This window comes from Hipposideros armiger, unplaced genomic scaffold (assembly GCF_001890085.2).
Source record: "Hipposideros armiger isolate ML-2016 unplaced genomic scaffold, ASM189008v1 scaffold_38, whole genome shotgun sequence".
Lineage (NCBI taxonomy): Eukaryota > Metazoa > Chordata > Mammalia > Chiroptera > Hipposideridae > Hipposideros > Hipposideros armiger.
Window position 1 is genome coordinate 1,509,698 of NW_017731388.1, and position 20,352 is coordinate 1,530,049.

At 43.8% G+C, this 20,352-nt stretch overlaps 1 long non-coding RNA gene across 2 annotated transcripts; it reads right to left on the minus strand.

Annotated features, from left to right (window-relative positions):
• Positions 1-4,759: 4,759 nt before the first annotated feature.
• LOC109380554 (uncharacterized) lies at positions 4,760-20,081 on the minus strand. 2 transcript variants are annotated; one of them, XR_002123526.1, is made up of 3 exons: positions 19,865-20,081; positions 5,698-5,763; positions 4,760-5,004 (listed from the first exon to the last, which is right to left on the minus strand). It is a non-coding gene; the product is annotated as an uncharacterized LOC109380554 (long non-coding RNA). The 2 variants fall into 2 exon arrangements; XR_002123525.1 differs by having other exon boundaries at positions 5,671-5,763.
• Between the last annotated feature and the right edge of the window lie 271 nt (positions 20,082-20,352).

Genomic DNA, 20,352 nt, shown 5'->3' on the forward strand with positions numbered 1-20,352 from the left:
AATTGAGGAGGATAAAAGAAAGCCAAAATCATTAGAAAAATGAGCAAAATATGTCCAAATGGTTTTTTAAATGGTTCTTAAATATATAAAAATATTTCAACTTTTCACATAGTAAGAGGAATGAAAATTAAATCTAAAATGAGATACCATTCCTCACCTATCAGAATTGAAAACAAAGTTTAGAACACTTGACACACTCTTTAACAAAGCTCTGGAAAAGCGAGCATTCCCATGGCTCATAGCAATGAAACATAATAGAAAACTTTGGAGGGGAAATTGACAATATCTAAAAAAAAAACTACATGTGTTTAACTCTTGATCTAGCAATCCCTTTATAGGAATTTGCTCTGAAGATATACTGCCAACATATGTACATATGAAGATACATATGCACAAAGTTTTTCTTTGCAGCATTGTTTATAATTGCAAAATATTGGAAACAACCTAAGTTTCCATACCTAGTAGACCCAGTAAACTATGATACGTCCACTCAACCGAGTACTATGGCGCTCTAAAACAAAGGAAGGAGACCTCTATGCCTAATAATGGAGGGACTTTCAGGATATTTTGTTAAGTGGAAAAAAGCAAAGGACAAAAGAATATACATACAATTTATTCTATGCTATCTTTTGTCTAAGAAAAAAAGGAGGGGGAAGAAAATATATATATATTCAATACCTGTTTAAATTTCACCAAAAGAAAAACAGGGAGGATAAACCCAATATGAATGAAATGTGTTGCATATAGGGGCGTGGGGAAACGGAGTGGAAAGGATGGGTAGTGATGGATGGGGGATCACACTTCTCTGCATATACCTTTTGTATAGTTTTTACTTTGGGAACCACGTTAATTTTATATCCTAAAAAATAATACCATATTATAAATGAATAACATTACGACACTGAGGGTGAAAGCGTCAGTGTTTGTCCTTTGGCCCTGTCGTTGGTTTTTATCCAGGTTGCAGGCCCTTCTTCCTTCCCAAGGGACAGGGTTGTATTGTCAGCGTTAGAGGGGGGAAGATGGGCACGTGACTGAGTTTTCCAATTGTCTCCAACTCAGAGTAACTGTTCCGTCAGCAACAGGTCTCCTGTTAACATGGTAGATTCCAGGGGCCACAGATCTCTTTGGGAATTTTATGTAAGCTATAAAGCATCTCCCTAAGAAACACCTACCTACTCAATTCTGCATGTTATTTCAGGACTTCACGGATCCCCAAAGTCCATTTATGATCTGCCTGGGTTAAAGGCTTGTGTTCTAAGTAAAGATATATGCATAGTCTGTGGAATACCAGGGATCGCCAGAGAGTGGCCTGTGTCCTTTGGTAACTCATGGCGTTTGTCACATTACTTTTATGTGGAATGGCCTCTGTGTCTGAGCATGTGGTTTTGTGTTGCTTCCTTTCAACTTGGATTTTCCACTCTTGAGTTTGGACTGTATATATCAGACGGGCACAACCTTTCTAAGGTCATGTGTCCACCTCCCAAACTCTGTCTTGCATTGAGGCCTTCAGGGTGGACTATCAGAGTATAATGGAAAAGGCAGGAAGGGTAGCACTAATTGGAGACCTTCCTAGGCCTGTTGCTACTGATAGAAATGTCTTCCATTATTATCCAAGAGGTCTAGATTTGCATTTCCAAAAACAGCTGTGTGTTTTGGAAAATAGCCACTCCCACTTTGTTCCTCTTTTGGATTTCTCTTCTTAAGTGACTTTCCAGGATAGCACCAAGTGAGCCAGCAGTTTGGGGAACAAAACACTGCAGCACTATCATTGAGGCCGTTCAAGGGACAGAGGGCATGGTTCAGGTAATGTACAGCTTCTTAACCAAACTGGTGCATAGGCTCAGTAGGCAGAGACCATGTCTGCTCCTGTAATTCACTGTATCCCTGACAGCTAGCTATTTCATAGCACGTGCTTGCCACTCAATGTCATTTGTTGAGTAAATGAATAAGTGAATGATTGAATCAAGAGACTTTTAGCCTCTAAACAAACCCTGGAGGTCACCTAGTCCAGCCTTTCCTCTGTTGCTTCAGTAGTCTTTATCCCCCAATTTTATCAAATGCTTCCTATGTCAAGGACTCTAGAGATTATCAAAATGAAACATATTTGGACCATGCTCTCAAAAATGTAAAATCTAATGGGGAAGAAGATATGCAAATAACTGCAATACTAGGGAGAAAGTACAAAGAAAAGAGAAATGTCTGCATTCAGTGATTAGTCCACCATCGTTCGAAAAGTTTCAATTACAGGGAACTAACTTCCACTAATGAAAGTTAATATACATCGAGTGCTTACAGTCTGATAAACACATTACATCATTATAATATTTATGTTTTGGTGTATATTATTATGTCCATTTTACAGTGAGGAAATTGGGGCTTAGAGAGGTTAAGTAACTTACTGAAGGCCACAGAACTTATAAATGGCAGAACCAAAACTCCTAGATTTTGACCCAGTCCACATAAAAGCAGCTATATTGCTGGACAGGTCTTGACGTTACACTGAAACCTCCTCTCCTTTTTCTTTATTTTCCTTTCAGAGCTAATTCCGCTCTCCCAAGCCACAGACACCAAGTCTTTCATTACTTGAAAAACCAATTAATGAGTTAAATTACACCAAGTTAGTTTAATAGCCAGCAATTCCCTACTGCCAACTATATGCTGCTACCATCTTTTGTCACAATTGTTGGTCCACACTGAATTTCCTCTCTAGTTCATTGCCCCCTTTCTCCCTGATTCTACCCACCCTATTATGGTGGTATTATGCTGAGCAGCAATGCTGGAGCAACCTGGTAATTTTTGTTTTCTGACTCATTTACCTCAAAACCATAGTGTATCTAATGCCTTTGGGTTTGTGGCCCTTTTCTCTTTGGCTCAAATCACTCTTTATCTGCTTGTCTCTTTGTTCAATCATTTACTTAACAAATGTTTTCTGTGACTGGCAAGCCCCCTCACTGGCTAGCAGACACTGTTCTGGTCATGCATGTGTGATGAGAGAGGAAAGACATAACCCCCACCTTGAAGGAGCTTACCCTTTAGTTTGGAAACAAGACATGCAAACAATTACAATACAACAAAATGTGTAATGAAGACATGTGCCAAATATCATGTGTGACCAAAGGGTATCCTTTAAGTTTGCCCCAAGAATGCCAGGAAAGCCTTTCTGGACAATGGAGGTAGCACACTTCAGGGAGAGGAAAGAGCATGTATGAAGCCCTGAGGTGTGAGGCAGCATGTGACAGAACAGGGTGAGGCCAGGGACTCGGAAGAGTTGGATATGGGAGAAACACAGCGTGTCTGTGAGAACGTGGGCACAGGCTGGAGAGGCGGCAGGGCCAGCTTGCAAAGGGTTTTCCTGCCTGCTGAAGGGCTAACTTTGTTTCTGAAGAGCCACTGAGGGATTTGTAAGCAGCCTACTGTTAGGATTCGCTTTATAGTTTAGAAAACTCACTCTTTGGGCCTAAGAGTGAGGATGGAATAAAAGTAATGAGACTTAAGACATGAGATCAGTTTAGAGATTGTTCCAGTAATTCTAGTGAAAAAAGATGAGAACTTTTAAAAGTGAGCAGAAAAATAGAGATGATGATGGGTGAGAAAACAATTTGAATGACGTTTAAGAGTATCTTAGTTCAGGCTGCTACAACAAATTACTGTACACTGGGTGTCTTAAACAACACACATTTATTTCTCACAGTTTTGGAGGTGAGGAAGTCAAGACACCAGCAGATCCAGTGTCTGGTGAGAACCTACTTCCTGGTTTGTGGATGGCTGCCTTCTCACTGTGTCCTCACATGGAGAGCAAGAGAGAGGGCTGGGGTTTTTTTTTTGTTGTTCTTAGAAGGGCACTAATCTCATGAGGACTCCACCTGCATGACCTAGTTACCTCCCAAAGGCTCCATCTCCAAACACTACCATATTAAGGATTAGGGTTTCAACATGAAATCTGGAGGAACACAAACATTCAGCTCATAATAAAGAAGAGTGAATAGATAAGATAAGGTTACCAATTGAATATGGGGCATTAAGAAGAAAATTTAGGAAAAGACAAGTATTCCCATTTGGAGAAATTATAAATCTCTTGGCTACAGCAACAGGAGGGAAAGAAAATTTGAGAGGAGGGAGGGAGGCCCAATAAGTCTGATATTTAAAATGGTGAGTTTGACCTCATGTCATCAAGTGGTAATGTTAAGGAGATGTTTGTATGCACAGGAGGTGAGTGGCTTGGGTGGGAGATTTAGGTGTTATGGTCATCACACACGGGGGCAGTTGCGGTCATGGATTCAGTTGGGTGACCCAGAGTGAAACAGATACAATGATAAGTAAAGGTGGCTGAGGACAGAGCGCTGGTAGCCATGCAAAGTAGGGGTCACGTGGAAAGTGCGTCGCCTTTGTAGGGAACTGAAAAGTGTAGCCAGAGTGGTGGGAAGGAGACCAGGGGCGAGAAGCCTCACGAGAGCCAACAGAGGATGGTATCAAGGACGATGAGTCTCAACGGTGTTGTGTGCTGCAGGGAGGCCCAGCGGGCGAGGACTCAGTGCACTCTGTCAATTTGACAAGAGCATCACTAGTGCCTGTGCTAGTGTGCTCAGGCTGCCAGAACAAAGAACCACAGGCTGGTAGTAAACAATAGAAATTCATTGTCTCACGGTTCTGGATGCTGGAAGTCCAAGACCAAGGTGCTGGTGGGGTTTGTTTCTCCTGAGGCCTCTTTCCTTAGCTTGCAGATGACCACCTTCTCACTGTGTCCTCACGTGGCCTTTTCTCTGTGTTGACACACTTCCGGTGTCTCTTCTTATAAGGACACCAGTCAGATTCAGTTAGGTCCCCAGACTTATGACCTTGTATTAAGGTAATCACCTCATTAAAGGCTGAATCTCCTAATATGGTCACATACTGAGATACGAGGTTAGGACTTCAACATATGCATTTGGGGGGACACAGTTCAGCCCATGATGGTGCTCTTGGCTGGAATCCTTTCAGTGCAGCCGTGCAGCTAGATGACTGTGGCTGGAAGAGAGAAGAGTAGATGAGAGCAAGGAATCAGTGCAGGTGGCTCTCTGGAGGTGGGCTAGAAAGTGGAGGAGAGACCTGCAATCACACCTGAGCAAGGACGTAGGGGCCTGAAGATCCCACCTTCCACCCTTCGCCTCTTTGCTTCCTCTTTTCCTTTGCTTCCTCTTTCTTTGTTCTGCGCTTTCTTTCTCCTCTCTTCCCTTTTTCTGCTTTCTTTTGAGAATGAGACTTCAGAATATTTGTATGCAGAAAGAAGGAGAAGAAAATAGAGATTGAAGACAGAGGAAAGGGAAGAAAAATTTTGTAGTGTAAGATTTCCAAGGAAGCAGAAGTGCCCAGGATAAGGTGGGGATGGGACATCTCTTTTGATCATTGTCTTTATCTACCTTTGTCTTTCTTCTAAATTGGTTCTCCAATCCTTCTCTCCCACTTTGTTTTTTCTCTCACATTTCTGCACAAGGTAATGTGCACATACAGGCTGGCACGTGTGTATGTTCACCTGTGTGTGTGCATGTACGTGTATGCACAAGTGTCCATGGTGTACACGTGCACGCGCTCTGACAATACTCAGATAGTTTCATTCAGATCAAATTACTCCAGCTTCCAGATTGTGCACCTGTTGAGGGACAGACAGAACATTCTGGTAGGAAGGGCTCTGACCTCAGGGAGAAAGACATGGCTCCCCACCTCGCGACTGATGGTGTCTGCTCCCAGCTGTGGACATCCAAGGCTGATGGAGCCTCTGTCTTCTTGCTACCATGAAATAAGAGGACAAACTTGGTCAGGTGTGGCATTGGCTTCCTAATCTGTTGGGTGTGCACAATAAATGGGAAGTGGGGGGCTTGTACTGTCAGGTGGAGAGGATCAAGGGCTCTCCACTGAGCATGTGGAGGGGAGGGGAGAGTAGCAAATGGAGCCTGGTCTTTCCAGCATCTCCAGCAGTCACCAAGAGGCACAGCGGGCTGGGACTCTGACCCAGTTTCCACTTGGCTAATCAGCTGGAAACAGCTCCTTACTGGGCCACTGGGTTCTTTCCAAAGAACAGTAAAGAACAGTGGTTTGGGGTAGGTGGGGCAAAAGGGGCTGCTGGCTGGGCAAGAAAGTCAGAAGCAAATGTAGGTCCTGCAACCCAGTAGTTCCAGTACCATGGAAGTTGCCATCTAGAGGCACTGGCCAACCCACCCCAAGTACAGGAAGAAGAAACAGGAAATAAAAAAAGACACAAACACTTGATAAACTGAAGCACTTCTTCAAACCCCTTAGACGAACAGATCATTTCCTCATTGAATGAGATGGAAACCTAGTCTGACCTTGCCCTGGCTCATAAGAAACATGGCAGGCAGGATCACGTGCCTGGGTTGTCTGGCCAGTGTTCATCTGTCGTGGATATTTTGATGCCAGCCCCCCTTTCAGGGTGCTCCTCAAAAGTTTGATCTCTTCTCATCTTTAAAAGGCTCTCTCAGCAGTTACTTGGTCCCCAGGTCCAGTGGACTCTGGACGTTACTCTGGCCTGTGGATCTGGAATGGCATCTCTCAGCTGACTTAGCTCAGACCCAGATGTGTGGCAAAGGCTTAGTCCATGCAGCCCCGAGTCACGTTTATCCCCTCAAAATTCTATCAGGTGCCTGTAAAGTCTGAAAATGTATATAATGTTATTATGTTTTTTCTTTTTATAGGTTGAAAGTGCTTTTGGTGACAAAATGTGTATTTGCCTACATGTCCAAAGTTATGGCTTGATGAGGGTGGTCAGTGACAGTCATGTTGGAGAACAGGTTATTTTTGTCTAATACTTCTTTGTTCATTCACTAAACCGAGCAAACAGTATGTTTGAAGTCTTATTAAATGCTAGGTACCCCAGAAGACACAGAGCTGCATAAGACAAGCTGCCCTGGAATGGTTTACACTGTACTCTAGGAATGGTACCAGAATATATGTATGTCTCTTTGTACTTATCACAAAGTGATGAATATCCTAGTCAGGAATCTCTAATTTATCAATGGCTAAAACTCAACTTCAACTTAAGCAAACAAAAATTATTTATTAAAAGCAAACGGAAATATTTATTGCTTCATGCAACTGGTAAGTCCAAAGACACAGATGTATCCAAAGACTTGTGATAGTACCAGGACTCTGCTCGAAAGTGAAGCCAACATACAGAGCAGAGCCTGGAGCTGAGAGATGGACAGACTCTCTCCAGGTGCCAAGAAAGATGGCTGATTGGAGCACTTACCAAGAAGACCCCCTCCTCTCTAATCCCCAACTGAGAAACCACCCAGGAGATCCTGATTACTCCTGCATAGCTTTCATAATCAAATCTGGTCCAATCACTATTGCTTGGAGATGAAATATTTGTGTTGGCCACACTGGGTCAGGTAGCTTACCCGCATTAACTCAATAAGGAAGAAGTGAAATTCCCAAATGAATGGGTGCTGGGTCAGCCAATCACAAATAACCCCTACTGTATCACAGAAATGAAGGGATGGTTATTAATCAATAGATAAGTAGAAGGGAAAAGATGGGGTGAAGAATGAGGTGGTTCCTATAGAAAGAAAGGCAGGATGCAAGAAGATGAAATTTGGGCAACAGTGAGTCATGAGGAGTTGACTGTATCCTGGGATCCAGGGAGAGGAGCAGAATCACATAGCTGGAGGGGTCGGTGGGGTTGGGTTTTAGAGACCCCTGCATGCCAACTAAGGAGTTTGCTCTTTGGTGAGATGTGGAACAATGAAACTTATTTAAAAATGGATTAAAGTCAGGAAAATAAATCTGATTTCAGAGTGCTGGGTGGGTTGACATGAGAGAAATGAAAAGTCAGACAATGGTGGAGGCTATTTAAATAATCCAGGTGAAGGTTAAAGACAGAGGGTCTGAGCTGAGTGGTAGCAATGGAACTAGAAAGGAAGGACACTGTGCAACCAAACTGAGTTTTGTCCAGTTGAACATGGAGAACCAGTGAGGGGAAGGAGTCAGGATGATGCTAAGTTTTTAGCCTAGGTGACTAGCCATAATCAATATAGCTGTTCTGGGTAGAACTAGTGTCGTCTCTCATGGGTTTGTCCAGCAAAAAAGGTTTCTACTAAAAGTTGTATAGAAAACTGCTTATTTCTAAGGAGTGAGTTTCTAATGCCTTTGCCTTGGTCAAGTTTACTCTAGACCTGGAACCATTGTCTCTGAGCAGGAGTGGTATTAATAATACAACTAACAGACCATGTGGTGTTTTCTCTTTCAAATGACTTTCTGTCTTCCCTGGAGCAAATTCAAAGTCAAGGAGTTGTTCCTAGGGCTCCCCCAGTGTTGGAAAAATGTCAGTGAGCTAAGCTTTATTCTTGATAATATGATTCCATTATATACGTGAATAGAGGAACTCAGATGAGAGCATTGGTAGCTGAGTTTAAGGAACATCAAAGACAGACATCTACCAAAATTTCTGCCATATCATAACTAAAATAAAAGAGTTACTGGTTTTGAGCAGCCAACCTTCAACTAAACTGAACATTAGGATGTCTAATCTATGTCTTCCATGGGCCCCAGGAGTCCAAAGCAGGGAGCCCAGAAAGGACTGTGTATCTTTACTCCTGCAGGTAACCCAAGATTCTGTTCTGGTGTTTCTAATATGGCCTTCTACAACTCTGTTGCCACAATTTCTGTTGAACCAGGAGAAAATATATGCATCTAGGCTAGGGAGGTGCTCACATGTGTCTCCAGGGGAGTGTGGCTGTGTTAGCTTGAGACTGGGAATGTGCTGACAGATAGAAGGAGAGTCAGAAGAAGGCATGGTGTGTGGTTAAGGGGCCAGTGGGGCTGGCTCGGGAGGAGAGGTGGAAGTGCTGACATTAGCTTGCTCTGTACCACCAACGCCCAGTGATGTGGCCTGATAGAAGGATGCCAGCCCGTGGGAGGGTGTGGGCTCTGGAGGAGGGGGTAGATTCTTGTTGTGGCCCAGAAGGGCTGGATTGGAGAGGAACAGAGGAAAACTTGGGCTGGGGAAAGCTGCTAATGGATATACCAGTTAGGAGACAGGATTGTCCACCAAAGGATGGGCATTGGGGGAGGTGCTAGAACCAGACAGAGATGAACTCTGAGCTCTAAAAAGCATAGAGGAAAGTAGGAGAAGGAACACGGACGATAGCACAAACGGTGTGGAAGGGTGTGTGCAGCCCTCTATCTAACCTGAAGGGTTTGCCAACTCATTCCAACTGCTACTTTTCCTATAGCCAAGGGTGCCACCAAGCCCAAAGAGAGACTGGTGGGATGTGGATACAAATATAAAACTTTGCTTCCCATTACGTTCCTCAAGAATATAACACCTCATTCATACGGGACTACTCTCCCTGTTCCAACTTCTTTGCCTAAGAACATCTTTCCAGAACATTTATCACACATGTCACTTTGGCTATGGGAACTTCTTAAACACCCTAGTCCAATGCCATTTCTCCCTCTGTGGATTCTCCTTTTTGGTGCTTCTCTTACTCGGCCTTGAATTCAATGTCTGTGTACTTGTCTCAGTCCCCGTTGCCTAGTCTATGTGACTGAATAAATCCCTCCAGTTCCATGGCACCCAGTACAGTGTTTAGTTACTATTTGTTTATTATTATGATTAGAATTTATTGAGTGTATTTATTAAGTGCTAAGTGGCATTATTCCATTTCTTGTTCACAAAATATTAAAAGATAGTTACTGTTATTTTCTAATTTTTAGATAATATTACATATATGCATATATGTGTGTGTATATATCCATATGTATACTTAAATGCATATATATGCCTAATGAATTATACATACAATATGTAATATATTATATATAATATATATATATTATATAATATATATATATTATATATTATATATATACACACACACACACACACACACACACACATATATATTTGTTGGTTTGGTTCTTGCTACCAAATTGAAAGAAAAAATTGTTGTATTGGGCCTGGGGGCTGTTGAGTCCAGCTTCCTCATTGCTGATATTTCCTTCTAACTAAAGGACACGCCGCTAGAGTAACATTCTTGTTCTCTCTTTATCTGATCCCTCCTCCTTGGAGAAGTAACCTAGTCTTGTGAACTCGGAAGGGAAAGAGTAGGCTGGTCGTCCCTGCTTTGTCCTCTTTCTCTTGGAGTGAGCCCGCCTATGGGAAACGCACACTCTGTTGCCCCTCCAGGTCTCAAGTTTTCCAGGGGCAGATTGCCCTGCAGGAGAACCTCCCCCAGCCCAGCCGGGTCTGTACCTGGGTGGGTCATTCTGTATAATTCTGGGATTCAGAATGAGAAAACCCACTTGTCCCCAGATTAAGCTCCATTCATCAGCTTTAACAGTAAAAAGTTGATATTTTGCTCTCTATCTTCTTTATTCTCTTTTCTTATGTCTTCATTGATTCAAAATTCTGGTGGGGAAGGGGTGCTATTTATGGAGTGTCCTCAAGTGCATTGTCCTTTGTACATTCTTCATCGCTCATTCGGATCAATGACTCGGGTGTGGGGCCGTGTGTGTGAGTAACATGAGCTTCTCCCTGGAGCCTTCAAAACATATCTCTTGCCTCACTGAGTTTTGTTTTCCTCTTCTTTGGGGGTATGAAAGTGGACACCACCATCCTACCCCTCACCCTCCATCAGGAAATGTTAATGGGGAAAAAAGGCAAAGTGAGGTGAAGTGACAATGCTAAAACAGACCTACACTTGGCTTTGTCCCCATCTTGATAATGAGCTAGAAGAGGGGTGTTGGGTCCTGCATGTTGGGCTGGGGTGAGGTGTGGGTGGGAAAACACAGAAAGTTGCTGTGAATGCTAAATACTAAAGGCAATCCTTACAAGTTTCTGAAAGGGCCGCTATTACTCTTAAAGGCGAGCAAGGTGAGGCCATGTTGAGAGGGTCTTAAAGAGGCCAGTGAGGAAGGCTAGCATCTCATTTTGCCAAGAACGGTCCCAGATCCTTGATGTGGGCACCATTATTCTATTTCATGGATTTGAAACTAAGGTGAGAGAGGACAAACAACAAGTCCCAGGCCACACAGTGAGCACCAAGGGAAGCCTGGATTTGAACTTGCTCCTGTCTGACTCCAAAGCTCTTGTTCCTTCGCCCACCCTAGGGGAAGGGTGAGGATAAGGGGGGCGTTTATAGGGGAAGGATGAGACACATCGTGATTGGGTTTCAAGAGTGGGAGAGAGGCCACTATATCTGGTCTGGGGGATGTGTATCAAGATCCCTAGAGACAGGAGAAGGATGGGAATGATTTCTGACTGACCCCACCTCCTTGATCCCTTTAGAATCCCCTCCACATCTGCCTTAAATCTACCAAAACTTTATTCATGACTAATCGAGAGAGCACAGTCAAGCACTATGTGTGCCACATCATAATTGTTCCAGTGCCCTGAATTGGGGGATGGAAATAGTGGTTCCATTGCTCCTCTTCAAGAGCCGGCTCTGGCTCTGGGGTGTTCCACCTCCCCCCACATTTTCTTGCATCCTCACTGCAAACTCCGACTGCCCCCTCAGAGGAGCTGGGCTGGGAATAGGTGTGGGGGCTCAGGCACAGGCATGCCTGTGTCTTGTGTGATGTTGAGCCAAGAAGGGGCAGGAGGGGGCAGCTTGGAGAGTGAAGCAGCCCTGGGCAGCCTGGTGACCAACTAGAGGGGTATGGCCTCCATCGTACATTTGCACTGTCTCCTTGTAGGATGGGGTCTGGCAAAAAATACTACTGCTTTGGCTGAGGCATGAGGCATCTCAGGAGGCAGTGGAAGATGTCCTCTTGGGAACCAACTGGCCTGGAGTTATAACGTCCCCTGCCATCTCCATCCCACAATGGGCCAGAGCCTTATGCCTCCTTGAGAGGTGAAAGGTTCCCCCGTCAGCCTGTCAGATTCCTTCCCTACCTGGGCAGGGAGAGGAGACCCGGTGACCAGGGGCAGCTGTGAGCTCATGGAAAGAGCACTAGACTCTGCAGGAAGTTCAGATCAAGTCTTGCTTGAAATTCTTCTTGGGTTCAACGTTTGAAGGCAGAAACAAACAAACAATGAACAGACAGAAAAACCTGTCCCTCAGTCTCAGTTTTCCTATCTTTCTCTTCAGTGAGGAACAACCCCACCTGAAGCTACAGGAATCAATGATGGAAGTCACTTGGATGAACGCAGGACCCTGCTTGGCACATCCTAGGCCTTGAATAAATGCTGAATGGGGCAGCCTGACATGGGTGTGAAAAGCTACAGCCAGATTGACTGGAATGGAATCTACGGTCCTATCTTTATTTAAACTCTCGATATGTCGTTCACCATGGATTTTTGGCATTGGCATACATTTTTTTAAAATACTGCATTAAAATATTATTTATCTTGATTACTGAGTTTGTTGGTGACCACCTTACGGCACCTAACTGGCCTCACCAGAGGCCCAACACCAAGGACCTAGTGTCTTATAATCAAGTCTCTTAATCCTTCATGCCTCAGACTCCTCACCTGTAAAATGGGAATAATAATCACACTACCACACAGGCTTGTGCTGGGTGTGAGATGTGGGCCTCATCTGCATCCCCAACAGTCCCGAGTACCTATTAAGCCCTCAGAAAATGCTAGACGTCATTCTTGGTGTTGCTGTTGTTGTTCACATTATTAATCGTTTTGTCAGCCTGGAGAGAGAGTCCCTTTCATATGAGAAGTTCTCTGTGGAGGGGGAGAGAGTGAAGCTGCACTCTGGGGGACAGCAATGGGTCAGATAAAGGAGGTTGGGCTCTGAGCCAGGGCAGGGGCTTCTACACGCAGAGGACAGGCAATCTCTCCAAACCCTTGCCGAAAATGCTTGCGGTGCAGCTGCTCTCTGGAGATGCCACGAGTTGCCTCAACAGCATTTCCTTTCAGGGCTTGTTTAGCATTTCAAACAAAAATAAAATAAATAACGGCAGTGTTTATGGAAACCTAAGACAGAAATGAAGACAGCTAAGGAGAAAGCTAAGTGGAAGCAGGCCAGAAGGGGGTTTAGAGAATCCCCCTTTCCTTGGAGTTAGCAGTTTTGTGCTTCAGTTTGTCAGCTCTTCCTACCACACCCATGTGTTTCTCCCCTAGAAACCCCTCCACTGACATGGACAAATGCACATGCGCACATGTGTGCATGCCCATGTGTGCTCACACACACGTGCACATACACACACTCCCATCCCAATGGGGAGCACACACTTCAGACACCATCTGACACATCTCTCTTTTTGTAAATGCTTGCACTTACTTTCTCCTTTATCTTCTTGGCTATTTGATTTGATTTGATTTTAAACAAAAATCCTTATTCATTCATTCTGGCCAGATGGTGCACACGACTTTAACCTCTTCAGTGTGGTGAAAGTTTTGGTCTCGACCTTCACTCTCAATAGACCAAGTCAGACTTGTGCTTGTGTGGACAAGACATTCCCAAGTCACAGTTCCCAGGAGGTGGGGGCTTGGGCAGAGAGAGCAGGTCAAGGGAAGCCATTAACATAATGCTTTGCCTAAGATTTGCATATTAGTGCCTTAAACATATGCAGATCATTTTATTTCTCCACCTTCTTTTTCTTTTCTTTTTTTTGTACCTTCTTTTTTACCTACCCGGTCTCACTTCAGCAGACTCCATCATGCAAGAGAGGCTTTGCCAGAAGTAAGGATACTGCACGGAAATTGGAGCAACGTGATGAAAATGTACCCATTTCCCAGAAGTCCGTATGAAACCTCAGGCCCTCCCCAGACAGCACAGCTCCAAAAGCCCAGTGCTGTTCTCCTGAAGCAGTTTGGAGCATCTCCAGGAATCCAAGTGTCCAGAAGCTCGGGACACCTCAGGTCTCTTTACCCACAGGTGAGGGGACCCTGATATCCGTGACAGCACAGATCTTGGAAAGCTTAGATTGCCTCCTCTTGATTCCAGATTAGCATAATGCCTCAACGCAACTGAGCTGGCTGGGTACCCAGCAACCTTGAGGAGTTACTTCTCTTGAGTCTCAATTTCTTCATCTATAAATTGGGAAACCACCTCACAGGGCTGTGAAGATTAAATTTTAAAGAAGATGTTTTTTAGTAGTCTGTACCATGGGGGCAGAACTGCATAAGGTTGCTTTTATCTATACTTATTTCTCCTCCTTGTGTGTTTGAATAACTGCTTCAATCATTGTAAAGAGAGAGATATGCAGGAGACTACCGTATTTCTCCATGTATAAGACGCACCCTTTTTCAAAAAATTTGGGGTCTAAAAACTGGGTGCGTCTTATACAGTGGCTGTAGATTTTTTTACTTGCATTTCCCGCTTTTTCACACTTGCTGTCTTTGCGCTCATTGTTTCGCACTTGTTACCGGTATATTACAGTAGGTAACGTTTTGCCACATTCTGCCCAGAAATGGCTCAGAAAAGATTTGCATACAGTGCTGAATTCAAGTTAAAAGTGATCCAGTTTGCAAAAGTGAATGGAAATTGTGCTGCTGGACATAAGTTTGGTCCTCCTCCAACTGAGAAAACAATCCGAGACTGGCTACGGGAAGAAGAAACCCTACTGAAAACGCCACGGCAGAAGAAGGCCATGAGAGGCAATATATGAAGACAGTGATTTGTCATCAGACACAGATGAGGACAAGCTAATGGTTGGGAGTTTTGACAGTGATGAGGAATTGTATGAATTTTATGATGAATAAAACTTTAGTTCAATAACTTTGTGTAATACTTTTTTTTCAAATTTCAGGCTCCAAAATTAAGGTGTGTCTTATACATGGGAGCGTCTTATACATGGGGAAATACGGTAAGTTGTTTAATGATTTCTAAACAATACCTCATGAATAATACTTTGGTGTTTCTACATACTCCACAAAAAAGACAAAAACGGTTCTCTTGGTTAATGGAGAAAGTATGTCCTTCCAGATTTCCAGGGACTTGGATCGACTTCCTTATTCCTAACTTCCATATTTCCTCTAGCCCTCAAGCCACCAAGCAGAAGATAGAAGACATTTCTTATTAAACTCAGGGCCATAAATTTGCCTTGCATCCATATTTTTCTTGATGTGACTCACCTACCTACAGCCCACTAACTGCATGGATAGTCTAAGGCCTCAAGAGCAGAAAATGGCCTTACTTTTCCACCTTGCTCCCATGGCCCTCCCTTCTCAGACCCCTTGGAGAAAGACCTGCTCTGCACAAAGCACAGGCAGTGCTGGTCACGACTCACGCTTTAACACACTTATGGAGAGGAATGGCAGCCATAGAGAACCTCAAAAATGCCTACAACACAAGGTTGATTAGAAGAGTGGACTTCTCTGAGAACATCCCAAGGAGAACTTGGCACTTACTGTCAAGTTCGAAAGTGAGTAATGTGCTGATATGGGTATGGATAGATAGGTTTGGGAAGCTCCTGGCAGAGAAAATAGCTGGTTGCAGGAACGGTGCCTGACTCCTCAGGTCCCTCCCAGGGCTTCAGGCGATAAGGCTGGATGGAGAGTTGTTTAGCTGGCTATTTATTCTCCTTTGGGCCCTCTAGCCTGGCACTCCTCTCTTCTTTACCTTGCGCCATGCCCTTGAGGCAGCCTCTGGGCTGCATGGATGGGCTCCCTTACCTGCTGCTTCCTGCTCTGGGCTAAGAGAGGAGGAAGGGGACAGGGGACATCTTTCCTAGGCTCTCCCCATGCCAGGCTGCAGGTAGAGTAGCCCTCTCTTACAGCCGGGGGGCTGGGGGGCTCATAGCTGCTCCCTGCTCCTGTCCCTGTGAGCCCAGGAGTGTCCTTGGCTCCTTATGTTGGATATTGTCGGAGCTGGAGCCTTCACCATCTCTTGTTGATTACCCTGCTTTGTAGATCACCCCTTTCTTAAACTCTCTGCCATGTCCCAGCCTATGCACCCTTTGCTCTTATTGGGATCGCGGTTGACAAATACTTTAGGGCCATATTGTGGAGGCTGCTAAATGACAGGATGACAAGACTAGAGGCAGCACACAGGGAGCCCCTTCTCATAGCCCCTTGCTAAATTCTGGGCACAGAAATGGGTACTCAGCATATACATACTGATCAAGCTGATGGAGAGCTGAAAACTCCTAGGGCTGACTTTTTTTTTTTAAGATTTTATTGGGGAATCGGGGAAGGGGAACAGACAAGTTGCTGTCCTTTTGTTCTTCAGTCTAGTTGAGGAGGACGTCGCTTCACTGGCCTATGTTGGTATCATCATTGTGCTCTTCCCAGGTGAGGCAGTCACTTGCCAGCTGCCCTGGCCGCTCATTGCGGCTCACGGCAGCCTACTCCAGCTGCTGGCCGCTCACGGTATCCCAGCTCCAGGTCGAGCTGTTGTTCACCATCTTAGCTGTAGAGGGCGTAGCATCACTGGCCCACATGTGGGATCCGAACCGGGGCCCTGCTGCTCAGAGCTGGTGTCCCAAGCCAACTCTTACCAATGCGCCACTCGGCTGGCCCTGAGGGCTGACTTTTAATAGAGGCCTTTGAAGCCCTCATTCCAAGAGGAAACAATCTAGGTCAGAGAGACTGCTGTGAAGAGGGTGCAAGCCAACAAGTGCTGGGGCTGACAAAGCAAAAGGTGGCGCTCCTCCTGCGGCATACAGGCCAGCCCAACGGTGGTGACAGTGGCACACATTCCTAGCCCTGGTGGAATTCTGTCCTCTCACTGGCTGGTTTGACTCAGCACTGCTGGGAGCCAGAGTGCATTCCTCATTAGCAGTTATGAGCTCATTATAAGCTTCTGAGAAATACACCAACAAAGGATACTAAGTTCCTCTAGAGCTGGCTAGTGAATTTCTTTTTTATTTGGAAAAAAAATATCATGATTCAAATGAAGCCCTAATTTATAGAATTGAGACATAGCGGATTCCCCCCTCCCCCATTTTGCTATTTCAACCCCCTTTGGAATAACTTTGGGAATGAGCAAAAAGTCACAGGGGGAGAAACCTCCAGGCCACCGCCACACCTTCCTGGCATAGTTCCAGTGCTGGCTTCATGGACCAGTCCTGCCATATATATTCGGAGGCTGGGCTGGTGTCCCTAAGGCTGCTGTGATTAGTGGCAGGAGCCAAAGACATCTGAAGGTATAGGTTCAAATCCCAGTTCTCATGCTCATCAGCTTTGAGGTTTGGAGTTCATTTCTCAATTTCTCTGAGCTTTGGCTCCCTCCTCTATAAAAAAATGAGAATGAAAAGTATATCTAACTCACAAGAGTCAATCCAACAAGGAAATCCTTGGCTTCTCTAGCCTCCATTTCTCCTCCTTTCTGTTCTGGTTCAGCTACCATTTATGTATCGAACACAAAATTGTTTTTAATGAAAATCTATGAACTGGAGTTGAATCTCAAAGAATATATTTTGTCTGGATTTAGTCTTTAGTTTCTGAAGTGATTGGTTATTAAACAACAACAACATTTTTGAGTGTAAAACAAGCTCAGTTCAATTAACTGATAGATAATGGGCACTGGTTCTTTCACACATTTAAACTATGAGACACCCCAATATTAATTCAATCAGTAGTTTTATTCCTGTGATCTGTCCCTTCCAAAAAGTCTTTGCTATCTCCATGTCTGCTTTAGAGATGTAAGGACTTGTCCTGTTCTGTGTGTCCCTGGGAATGGTGCCTCTTCTTCACGTCAGATGCTGGGAGGACTTCAGTGAGTGCCTTTGAATAATGCTGATATTGGAACACAGCTCCAGAAGGAAACCCTTGCAGTTCCCAAAGCTAGGGCTCATAGGCCAGGGTCCTTTGCAGAAGTAAGCCATCCTTTTCCAAAGTTACTCGTTTTCCTCCCAAACCAACAACCCCAGGCATAATTTTTAAAACAAACAGTTCTGTCATAGTAGAAGCATGTACATACAATATTTTTCTGTGCGTCAAATGCACTTTAAAACTTTGGTTGCCAATGGAGGGCCTTCCATGGAGCTCAGAACTCTAAGTTTCTGCCCCAAGCTTCCAAGCTCATGTTCCTATGTGATGTTAATGTCCCAAGGCTCACCAGCTGACCACCAAACGTGGGCAGTTGAAAGGTCTGAGCAATACGTACGATAAGGGGCTAGTGTCCAAAATGTATAAAGAACTCGTACAACTCAACAACATAAATCCAAACAGTCCAATTAAATAATGAGCAGAGGACCTGAACATACACTTCTCCCAAGAAGACATACAAACAGCCAACAGATATATGAAAAGATGCTCAACTTCACTAGCTATTAGGACAATGCAAATCCAAACCACATTGGGGTACCACCTCACAGCTGTTAGAATGGCTATTATCAACAAGACAAGTAGTAGCATATGTTGGAGAGGATGTGGAGAAAAAGGAACCTTCATACACTGCTAGTGGAAATGTCAACTGGTACAGCCACTATGGAAAACAGTATAGAAATTCCTCAAAAAATTAAGAACAGAATTACCATATTACCCAGAAATCCCTTTTCTGGGTATCTACCCCCAATATCTGAAAACATTTATCCATAAATATATATGTACCCCTATGTTCATTGCAGCATTAGTCACAGTGGCCAAGACATGTGATCAACCAAAGTGTCCTTTAATAAATGAATAGATAAAGAAGGTGTGGTACATATATACAATGGAATATTAATTGGCCATAAAAAAAGATAAATACTGCCATTTACAACAACATAGATGATCTTGAGATTATCATACTAAGCAAAATAAGTCAGACAGAAAAAGTTGAGAACCATATGATTTCACTCATGTGTGGGATGTAAAACTGAAAGCAACAGATGAAAGAGACAAACTAACAAACAAAAATTTATAGACAAAGACAACAGTTTAGTGGTTACCAGAGGGTAAGGAGGGAAGGGAGGTGGTAGAAGAGGGTAAAGGGGGTCAAATGTATGGTGACCGAAGGAGAATTGACATTGGGTGGTAAACACACAATGCAATATATAGGTAATGTATTATAGAACTATACACTTGAAACCTATATAATTTTACTAACCAATGCCACTTCAATAAATTTAATTAAAAAAGAAAGAAGGAAAGAAAGAAAGAATGAAAGAAAGAAAGAAAGAAAGAAAGAAAGAAAGAAAGAAAGAAAGAAAGAAAGAAAGAAAGAAAAAAGAAAGAAAAAAAACTGAGCTGCAGTGGACACAAGTTTAAAATTGACAGACCCATTTTCTTTCCAATCCTTTTTTCAGTATGGCTTAGTATTACTTAGGAATCAGCTTAAATCTTCTGATATCAGCCATCCAATCATTCCACATAAGAGTCACAAGTCTCTGGCCTTCAAGATCCCAAACTTCGTAGAGCATGAAGCTCCCAAAATGTCTGAGTTCTTTGGAAGCTTGGCTCAGTATGAATGTCCTGGTCCCTTTTAGACTTGGGATAGAACTGGAAAGAGATAAGTGGGCAATGATGGAGGTAGAGACAGGCCCTGAGAAAAGAAGGTAAGGAAGCCGGAAGTTCTACCTGCTTACTTAACTATGGGACTCTATTCACTTCATTTATTTAACTATGTTTTCATCACAACTGTGGCGAACTAAATACTACTCAGCAACTAAATAAAATTTGAACTCAATTAAAATTTCTAATCTCCCCCCTTTTTTTTTTTTGGTGCAACATCAGGTAGCCTCTTCACCATTCTCTACCTCATTTTTTTTCCTATCCTTTTTCTTTCTCCCTTCCTTGCTCTCCTTTATTTCTCTTTATTCTTCTTGTTTCTGTCATCTACCTTGTCTCCTCAATAAGTAAAGAATCCAGAATGTTCAGACTTACTAAAGTTGTTGTTGCCCATCTATTAGCTACTAGAGATAGTCTTAGGACGGTGGGAAGGTCAAGTAGGAAAGACCTAGATGACACTGGCTTCCTTCAAAGAAAAACATTCATGGAAAGCACACTATGGCTACATTTCCTGTCCAGTACAACTAGCCATGATTGTACCTGGTCATTGGAGAATGTGGTGTCATGTTCCCGGGCATCATCTTCTTCTTCTTCTCATCTCCTGAATGGGAGACCAGTGCTTGCTCCAGGTCGGGTTAAAATTTGAGTATCATAAGTAGTCCCCTCTGTCTGATCAATGAAAAGAGGACTAAGTTCTCATCTGAGAGTTAGAGGAACTGGAATTTAATGTGAGAACATGCAGCTTCAGAAGCCCTGGGGAGACTTTAGAATTCCTGAAAGTATTATTCTTGGAAGACTAACCTGTGCCTTCTCCACTCTACCATGTCCTCCCCCAACCTCATTGGCTTGGGCTTGATACCCAGATTGGGTGGAGAGCTCAGTTGCAACTTTGTCAGATGCTCATTGAGCCACCCTTTGAACTTCTGACAATGAACAACTATGTGGGTGACCAACCCAATCCAACTTGACCCAACTGAACCCAATCAGATGTTTGCTGTTTTGAAAGAAACTTGAGAAGAGTGTCAGGA